At 39.7% G+C, this 10448-nt stretch overlaps 1 pseudogene; it reads left to right on the top strand.

Moving 5' to 3' along the window:
* The first annotated feature begins 10088 nt into the window (after positions 1–10088).
* Positions 10089–10448, top strand: part of LOC116080441 — an 807-nt pseudogene continuing 447 nt past the window's right edge.

Raw genomic sequence — 10448 nt, 5'->3', positions numbered from 1 at the left:
AAAAAAACTGAATCTAATGAAGAGATAGAAACATTACAAAAGAACACAAGCTAAATGAAGATAGAATTTTAAAATGTTTTCACTGAAATAGAATCGCAGCATTCTCCCCTTTCTTTCTCCCATCCAGACTTCCTCACCAATTCCCTTTCAAGTTGATGGTCTCTTTTTTTAATTATATTTGTTATATAAATGAAACCTTCAAGTTCATTTTTGTGGTTTGTGTCTATATGGTTCCAAGTTTAACCATTTTGCATTGGACAGCCAAGAAGGAGGCTCTTTTCCTTTTCACAACTTTCAATAATTGCCTATAGTTCTTTGTCTAGGGATTTTAAAGCAAGCACCTCTGAAAGTTTCTCCTTCTGTATTATCACATACATTGATATTAATATTGTTCCCTTCTTGTTTAAGCAGCCATTTCTAGGAGAAACTGTTGCACAACTGACTTTTTGGTATTTTGGTTCTTACAATTTTTCTTTCCCCTTCTTCAGTCATGGTGGATTGGAAAACTTAATATTCCTGCTTAAAAACTCAGGAGAAAATCTTACAGGTAGAGTGAATCAAGCAAATGATATAATGTTAGTAGTTTAGAAGATAAAGTAGAACATTTAGACCAAATAAGCAAAGAATAAAATTAAATTTTGTTAAAACATAGGGAAGGAACATGCAGGAAATGAGGGACAGCATCAAATGGCCAAATTTCAAATTACAGGCATGCATGAGGGAGAGTCTCAGGTCATTCTCATAGGCCAGATATTTAAGAAGATCAAATAAGAAAAGATTCCAACACTAAGGAAAATATACTCGTAAGGACACAAGAAACACAGATATATAACTTAGATAAGAACAGAGGTGAAGCCAGGCAGTGGTGGCGCACGCCTTTAATCCCAGCACTTGGGAGGCAGAGGCAGGAGGATTTCTGAGTTCGAGGCCAGCCTGGTCTACAGAGTGAGTTCTAGGACAGCCAAGGCTACACAGAGAAACCCTGTCTCGAAAAACCAAAAAAAAGAAAAAAAAAAAAGAACAGAGGTGAGACTACCCCTGGCCCATCATAGTAAAAACACTAAATATACAAAACAAAGCAATTATTGAAAGCCTCAAAAGACAAAAGTCACATGGAAAGTAAAGCTCATCAGAGTAAAAGCTAATTTCTCAACAGAAACTTTGAAAGTTAGAAGACCCAGGAATGATGCACTTCAAGTTGTAAAAGACCATGACTGGCAACCTAGACTGCTGTAACCCTCAAAACTCTCTCCTATAGTTGAAGGAGAAGAGAAAACTTCTCATGAGGCAAAAAGACTTAAAAATTATATATAAAAACTATTAATAGAAAGCTGGAAGCAATACTTTGAGCTGAAGAGACAATAAGCACAGCCAAGAGATTCTAGAAACAAAACAAAGCAAACTATAGTTAATAAATACAAAGGGTAACTAAGAAAACAACCAATAAAGCACAACAAAATGACCATAATCTACATACACTTTTCAATAGTAATTCTAAATATTAATGAATTCAACTCATCAATTAAAAGACTCAGCCAGCAGCTCTCTATGAGCTGGATGGATTAAGAAACATATCTATCTGTGGTCTACAAGAAGCTTGCCATTCCTTTAAAGCTAGACACAATCTTAACGTGAAAGGATAGAAGTGTCACTATCCTTATATCTGAAAAAAATAGACTTCCAACTAAAACTAATTTGAAGAGACAAAGAAAACTTTATAGTAATAAAAGGATCAATTGAGCAAGATAATATTATAATACTAGGCACCAAAGTCTGGTGCACCTAGTTTCATAAAAAGCATTCAAATGGAATTCAAGACACAAATTAATACAAACTTAACAATCATAGGTAATTTCAACATGCCACTTTCTCCAATAGATAGGTCAACTGGACAAATGAAAAGAGAATTTTCAGAATTAAATGGCATCTGACTTTAAATAGACATAATAGATATCTATAGAGTAGTTCACAAAAACACCAAAGGATACATACATATTCAATTCAGGGGCATATAGAAGTTTCTCTAAAGTATATCCTTTACTGAGACACAAAAGAACTCTTCACAAATACAGAAAGATTAAAATAATTCTACATACCAATTTGAACCATTATGCAATAAACTTAAAATCAAACAAAACTCTAGTAAATGTATACAGTCATGGAAATTAAACAATTTGTTACTAAATGATGAATAAGTCAAAGAAAAATCAAGGAAGAAATGGAAGTATTCTTGTAACTAAGTGAAAATTAAAAAATATATATCTTAAACACATTAAAATATTCCCACAAAGGAAGTTTATAGCCATCAATTGCCTACATCAAAATTAAAAATCAGAAGAAAAAAGCCAGCCCACTACCAAATGGCCCAGAGGGCCCCCTGCCAATAGGTTGTGTGATGCAATTGGGCAGAAGTCACCCAGAGGCTCGCCTGCCATACCATGCAGCATGCACATGGGAGAGCACCCAGAGGCCCACCTGCCTCATGGCCTGCCCACAACCAGAGCCACTGTGATGTACAAGTATGTGGTGGACAGATGATAAAGTAAGAAAAGCAGAACAGTCTGAGCATCATGAAGAGAGGTGGAACTGGAGGGTGGGAGGAATAGCTTGTTGTGAGTAGCCTACCCTGCCACCTGAGGTCAACGTGAAGTCACAGCCTGTGCTGCCACTAAGGGACATGTCTGGGTCCATTGCCGTAGAGCAGCAGGGGTCACTATCAATGTCCATGGTGTATGTTACCCCTAAAGACCATTCAGACATTCCTGGTCTGGTCTGCCACCTGAGACTACACTGATGTCCAAAGGCTGTGCAGAGCTGGCCCTGCATATCACTGGCTATGGCACTCTGGAGAGTTGGCCCTCTTTCTCTCCTGGGCAGCATAGTAGATCTGGCCTTGGTAGTGGGAACTCAGATGAGCTAGCCCCAAGAGCATGTGACTTGGAGAGCTGGCCCAACTATGCATCTATCATGAGGTAGCATGGGCACCAGGAAGGTACTGTCTCCTGCCTCAACCCTCACCAAGATCATAAGAGTAAGAGAACTGTCTTTGCAGCACTCTGGAGACAGTGTCCCAACACCTTTCTTGGATAACACAGTAGAGCTACATCTGGTAGCACAGGTATGGGTAAGCCAGCCCCAAGTGCATACCACTTCCCAGATAAAGCAATGGGTGAGCTAGCTGGGGCAGTGCTAGAAAGCTTGCCCTACTGGTATGGGTGTAGAAGAGCTGGCAGGCTGACCAATTCAGCTACCATTAAGGCCCAGATCCAAGGCTTTTGAGTTGGCCCAGCCTAACATCTTCGTTGACTATGAACCCTTGGAGCATATTAAAGGGCAGGTCCTAGGGATCAAAGCTGTAGTATCTTCATGACACAGGACAACAACAGGATGTCTAAGAGGAGTCCCAGTGAGGATACAAATACTCCTGATGTAGCAGAAGCCAGAGGCCCTGAACCAGACCAAGGGCTCATTGTAATGAACATTTGCAAGTAAAGATGTATGGATAAAAGGAGATACTTTGGGACACTCTGTGACACACTACAGCTTCTATGGTGAGATTTTTTTTTTTTTTACATTTTGTTTTGTTTTTTGGTTTCTTTTGCAGAGGAGGTTGCAAAGATGGAGGGCGACTATGAAGTGATGAAGAAAAATGAGTGGGGTTGGGGTGCGTGGTATGAAACTCACAAATCAATAACAAGTTTTTAAAACAGATTCACAAATAATTTAATGATACAACTAAAAATTTTAGTCAGATAACAACAAACCAAATTTGAACTCAGTTGATAGCACCGCTATCGATGCTGAAGATGCATGCTTAAGAAGAATATTGGGGAGAGTGCTGCTACCAGATTGCATGACTGAATATAATTTTGACTCAAAATTCACTTTTACCACAAAAGGAGGGAAATATCTACTTATGGTCCCTCACCTCTGGGATGAGCAATAGTGAGTAGGAATCACAAGAAAAATGTCTAAGACCAATGGCAAGCTACCCTGTGGGTACCATCAATACTTCCAAGTCTTTGGTCCTGAATAACCAGCCAGAGCAGATAAATTATAAGGTTCTTTCTAAGGAAAAACAAATATATAAACAGAGCAGGCAATGGTCTCCTGGAACTAGTATATCCAATATGTGGCTGATTTTGTGCCTGTTACTACCCACAATGCCTCCTAGTGCTTCATTTGTGACTCTAATGCTCATGAGATGTTAGCAGCCTTACCACTTGATGCCTCAGTAACTCACCACCTAGCTGCAAATTGTATCTGCTCAGAATTACATGACATCTCCATATTTGATTTGACCTGAGAGTGAATTTCTTTCAGCCCCATAACCTGGCTGGTGACTTCAGGGTAAAACTCTACCAGGCCATGACTTCAAAATGGAAAGCTTTGAGTCACTCCAGCACCAGATGAACTCTCTGGCAAGAATAGTGTTGCAACATAGGATATCCCTAGTTCTCATAACAGCTGAACATGGGAGGACTTGAGTTATACTAAGGGAAGAATATTGCTTTTATGTTAATGAGTCAAATATTGTTGAATGTAAATGTCCTAAAAACCTGCACACAAAATTGCTTGTTGAATACTAACAATCAGAGCCAATGTCCTGATTCCAATGCACTCTCCTTTCTTGGTTGTTACCAGTGTTTACCCCCTGTGCTTGCTCTGTGCTACATCATGATGTTTGCCCCTGCCTACACTGGTTTGTACAGCAACAAGTTTCCACCATCGTTGATGTGACTTTGGGCAGGGTTTTGGCACAACATGTGGCCCTAAAACTGAGAGCAAAGATACCTACGATGACACAGCTACTCTTTAAAAGATAAGAAAGTGGGTGATGTAGGTGGTGTGGCACCTGAGTGGGGCCCAATGGATGGCTTCCATACTTCTCTAATAATATAAGTGCCCATGTCTACTGGAATACTGTGTGGTACAAAAATAGACACAAAATGGCAAACTGAGGGAACCTCAGAATTGTCCTGTAACAGGGCCATGGCTGCTTCCCCCATCTTTGTGGAAGTCTCCTCAGGTGCTGGTTGGCTGGCACCTCCCCATAGTGCCAGTGGGATGGTTGCCTTCTCCAGAGCTCCTGTGGATCCCACTTTGGTCCAAAGGCTATATAAAAAAACATTTGCTGCTGCACAATAAATTAGACCTGTAACTCAATGTTGGTCTCTGGAGTCTGTTTCCTAGATTTGTGACTCTGACTTTCTCACCCTTTTCTAGATCCCAGTTCCCACAAGAAGGAACATTCCCCAAACTAATTGTATAGAGCAAGTATAACTCTAACTAGTTGGCTTACTCTGTGTTTGTATTCCTGTACAAAACATCATGACCAAGAAGCTAGTTGAGGAGGAAAGGGTTTATTCAGCTTCCACTTCCACATTGCTGGTCATCACCAAAGGAAGTAGTCAGAATAGGAACTCACACAGGGTAGGAACATGGAGGCAGGAGCTGATGCAGAGGCCATGGAGTGATGCTTCTTTCCTGGCTTGCTCAGCTTGCTTTCTTATAGAATCCAGGACCATTAGCACAGGGATGGCACCACCCACAATGAGCTGGGACTTTCCTCCTGGATCACTAATAGAGAAAATGCCTTACAGCTGGATCTCATGGAGGCATTTTCTCAAGGGAGGCTCCTTTCTTTGTGATAATTCCAGCTTGTGTCAACACACAAAATCAGTCAGTACAACTGATCTCTTGTCAACTTGACACACAAACACACTACTATTAAGCCTCAACCCATACTTTCTTATTCACCCCCAAGATCTAAATAACTTTAAAGGTCCCACAGTCTTTACATATTAAAATTTTAATCCCTTTTAAAATATCCAATATCTTTTAAAATTCAAATTCTTTTTACAATTTAAAGTCTCTTAACTGTGGACTCCACTAAAATAATGTCTTACATCAAGAAGGAAAAATATCAGGGCATAGTCACAATCAAAAGCAAAATCAAACACTTACCACCCAATATCTGGGATCCACTCATGATCTTCTGAGCTCCTTCAAGGGCTTGGGTTATTTCTCCAGCTCTGCCCTTACTAACACACAGCTTGACTTCTAGGCTCCAGTTGCCTGTACTCAACTGCTGCTGTTGTTCCTGGTGGTCATCTCATGGTACTGGCATCTCCAAAACACTGCTGTCATCTACCGGAACTGGACTGCACTTTCACAAATAGCCTCTCATAGGCTCTTTTCATGGTGCTAAGCCTCAACTTCTCTGCATGACCACTTCAGTCCTCGGCCTTCAACTGTCACTGAGGCTGCACCTTCGCCAATGGCCTCTCCTGGTCTCTCACAGTGCCAAGCATCACCTGCTACCCTTTCATGTTTCAAAATCAGTACCACCAGGGTGACTCTTATACATTGCCCAGTCTGGCTGCCAACATGAGATACAACCATGGCTGCCTCTGGCACACACCTTCTCTGTGCTTTCAGGAAACTTCCAAGATTTCACCTTAGTGATGTCGGTATCTTCTTAATCCCTGCTAATTTCTCAGTTCCAGTAACCAGCATCAATTGTCCTAGTAATGCAAAGCTTTACTTTAGTAGTTCTGGTATCTTGTTAATCACAGCTGATTCTTCAGCCCCAGCTATCTAAAACCACAGAATCTTCACAATCAAAATGCCAACATCCTTGATAAGAGTTTTTAATCTTCCCTCTGAAATTTTACAAGCCAGGCCTCCATCTCTGCACTGTTCTCAACATGATCTTCCAAGCTCCTACAGAACATTCTACAGAGCTCTTAACACCCAATGGCTCTTCTATCACAAAATTCCAAAGTCCTACCACATTTCTCCTCAAAACATGGTCATGTTGTCACAGGAATGCTCCACTATGTGGGTACCAATTTGTCTTAATCAGGGCATGTATTCCTGCAAAAAACATCATGACCAAGAAGCAAGTTGTGGAGGAAAGGGTTTATTCATCTTACACTTCCACATTGTTGTTTATCACCAAAGAAAGTAGTCAGGACAGGAACTCATACAGAGCAGGAACTTGGCGGCAGGAGCTGATGCAGAGGTCATGGACGGTGCTGCTTATTGACTTGCTTCCCCTGGCTTGATCAGCTTGTTTTCTTATAGAACCCAGGACCACCAGCACAGGGATGGTACCACCCACAATGGGCTGGGCCCTCCTCCCTTGATCTCTAATTACAGCTGGATCTCATGTAAGCATTTCCTCATGGGAGGCTCCTTTCTCTATGATAACTCCACTGCGTGTCAAGTTGACACACAAAACCACTCAGTACACTAAGTGAACATAAAATAACAAAAACCCAAAGCTGAAGCTTGGTTTCCCTGATGAACATGGCACTAAATTGCTCAATAAAATGCTAGCAATCTGAATAAAACTGCTTATTAAGAATGTCATGTACCACAATCAAGTTGGCTTTATCTCAGAAATTCAGGGATGGTTCAACAAGTTGATAAGTATAATAACTCATACAAATGGACTTAAAGACAAAGTTGCATGATCATCTCAATACAGGCAAAAAAGCCTCTGACAAAATCTAATATGCTATCATGATAAAAGTCCCAGAGAGGCTAAAACTGGAGGAATGTACCTCAACATAGAGTGTGTGTGTATGTGTGTGTGTGTGTGTGTGTGTGTACACATATGTACATATGTTCTCAGCCAATATTATTATAAATAGAGAAAAATTCAGAGAAATCTTATTAAAATCAGGTGTGAAATAGAGCTGTTCACTATTCCTATTTCTTTTCACTATAGTGCTCAATGTACTAGCTAGAGAAATAAGTCAAGAGAAGGAAATTATAAAGATAAAAATAGAAAAAGAAAAAGTCAAATTATCCTTATTTACAAATGGCATTAGGGTATACATAAGAGATTCCAAAAATCCACCAGAAAACTTCTAGAAAAAGTCACCAATTTCAGCAAAGTGGCTTGATGTATAATCAATTTATAAAAATCACCTTATGAAAAAAAATCCTAGTGTGGGAATACACCCAGGGGTGCCCACTCAGAGGAAAAAGGGGAGGATGGGTGAAGAATTCTGGGAGGGCATGACCAGGAGAAGGGCAGTGACTAAGATGTACAGTGAATAAGTAAAAATTAAGTAATTAATTAAAGAAAATAGAAAGAACGGGAAGGCAAGCAAAAGCAGGAAAAGAGCTGAGTTCTACTATTAACAGATAGTGATTTCAAGTATTTTATCCAACTTAATAAAGAAATGTTTGATATTAACTACGTTATTTATTTTCTGTACAAAATGGAGTAGCAGAATGAAGAGCAGGAGGAGGGAGAACAGGTGGAGGGAGAGGCAGAATGTATCTATGGTGAACAGTTTGCAAACCTTGATGCTCATGTTGCTGAGTGATATTTATAGGACCACACTGTGTCAGAATATCTTCCAGGTTGGCAGATGTATTGTAGTAGAAGAACAAAAATAGACTGAAACCAACACAAAAAGCCCAGGATCATTCTTTAGAGTGCTAACTATGAAACAGGCTGCTTAGCAAAGGTGCTAGTAATTGTTTCTAAGATAAATTTGTTCACTTGCTTTGTTGGTCCAAAGTGTGCTTTAAGTTTTTAAATGAATCATAACTGTGGAAACTTGGAACAGACCACATACAAATCTGAAATGGATCAGCAGTTAAGAACACTGGCTCCTTTTCCAAAGAACCCAAACTCAGTCCCCAGCATCCACACAATATTTAACAACTGTTTTGTAACTCTAGTTTCAGGGAATCTATCACCTTCTTTAGACCTCCACAAGTGCCAGGTATGGACATAGTGTACATACTTATTGTACAGGTAAAACACCCACAGATATAAAATGAAAATAAAAAATACACCCCACCAAAAACACCCTGAGAAGGTAATCATAGATACCCTCCCATTTAGAATATCATCAAAGACAATAAATACCTTAGAATAAACCCAACCATGTTAGAGAAAGACTTCTCCAATAAGAACTTTAAATATTTGAAGAGAGAAAGACTAAAAATTGGAAAAATGTCTCCTGCCCATAGATTGCTAGAATTAATATTATGAAAATGAGTATCTCACCAGAAGCAATAACTGATTTGATACATTCTCACACAAAATACCTATAATATTCTTCACACACACAAAAATTTAAGAATCATATGGAACCAGAAGAGATTCTGAGAGACAAAGCAAATCCTGAACCAAAATATAATACTAGAGGAACTATCATTCCAAGCAATAAGATATATTATAAAGATGTACTAGTAAAAAATATGACACAGACCCAAAAACAGACATATAAAAATGAGACAAAAATAGAAGACTAAACATGAGTACTTGCAATGACAGACATCTGACATTAACAACAAAGCAGAAACATAATCAGCATCTTTTAACAAATGGTGCTGGAAAAATTGGATCACATGCAGAAGAATGAAGTTAGACTAATATCTATCAAACTGTATATAAATTAGCTCCAAATGGATCAAAAACCTCAATTTGAAACCTGAAAAGCTAAAGTTCCTACAGGTAGTACACAGGCAGTATCCTATAAGATAGAGATGTGGGCGAGAACTTTCTTTATAGGATCCCATTAGCCATTAATAAATTAATAAAGAATTAATAAAGCAAACAATTGACAAGTGGGGTGTCACAAAATTAAAAGCTTTTGTACAGCCAAGTGAATAATCAACTCAGAAGAAACTTACAAAGTGAGTGAGTGAGAATCTTTACTAGATACACAGCAGATAGAAGATTATTCAGAGTATACAAAAAAAAAAAAACTAAAAAGTAACAGAGTGGAAGAAACAAATGAGCCAATTAAAAGTGAGATAAGGACATTTTGCCTGAACATGCCAGCCAGTGGGAGTGGAAAGCCCCAGCCTTTGTAGCCTTCACCTTCTTCCTTCCTCCTCACAGTTCACACAGCGTGGTGACTAAGCTGTCAGCCCTCAAGCCGAGACATATCTTTTTGTTGTTGTTGTTGTTGTTGTTGTTGTTGTTGTTGTTGTTGTTTTTCGAGACAGGGTTTCTCTGTGAAGCCCTGGGTGTCCTGGAATTCACTCTGTAGACCAGGCTGGCCTTGAACTCAGAAGTCTGCCTGCCTCTGTCTCAGGAGCACCTTGCTAACATGAGTGATGAAGAGGAGAATAACTTGGAGGGCAGAGAGTCTCACTCTCAGTCAGAATCTCCAACAGGAACTCCTGCTCGTATAAAATCAGAGAGGAGGTCAGGATCTCGTAGTCCATCAAGAGTTTCCAAACATTCTGAATCCCACTCTCGATTGAAATCAAAATCCAGGTCAAGGTCCAGGAGACATTCTCGTAGACTCCACAGTGAATATAGGTTGCACTCTCATAGGAGCTGATCTCAAAGAAGAAGGTCCTGTACAGGCGGCAGAAGAGCCAGGGTTACTCTCCAATGTCTAATCGCAGAAGGCATACTGGCATTAGGAAAATCTAGATTCTAACAATTGCCAGGGAAGGAGGGA

The sequence above is a fragment of the Mastomys coucha genome, unplaced genomic scaffold, assembly GCF_008632895.1.
Source record: "Mastomys coucha isolate ucsf_1 unplaced genomic scaffold, UCSF_Mcou_1 pScaffold6, whole genome shotgun sequence".
NCBI classification, from domain to species: domain Eukaryota; kingdom Metazoa; phylum Chordata; class Mammalia; order Rodentia; family Muridae; genus Mastomys; species Mastomys coucha.
Note: the sequence above shows the minus strand (reverse complement) of the source record. Positions and strands in the feature narration are given on the sequence as shown.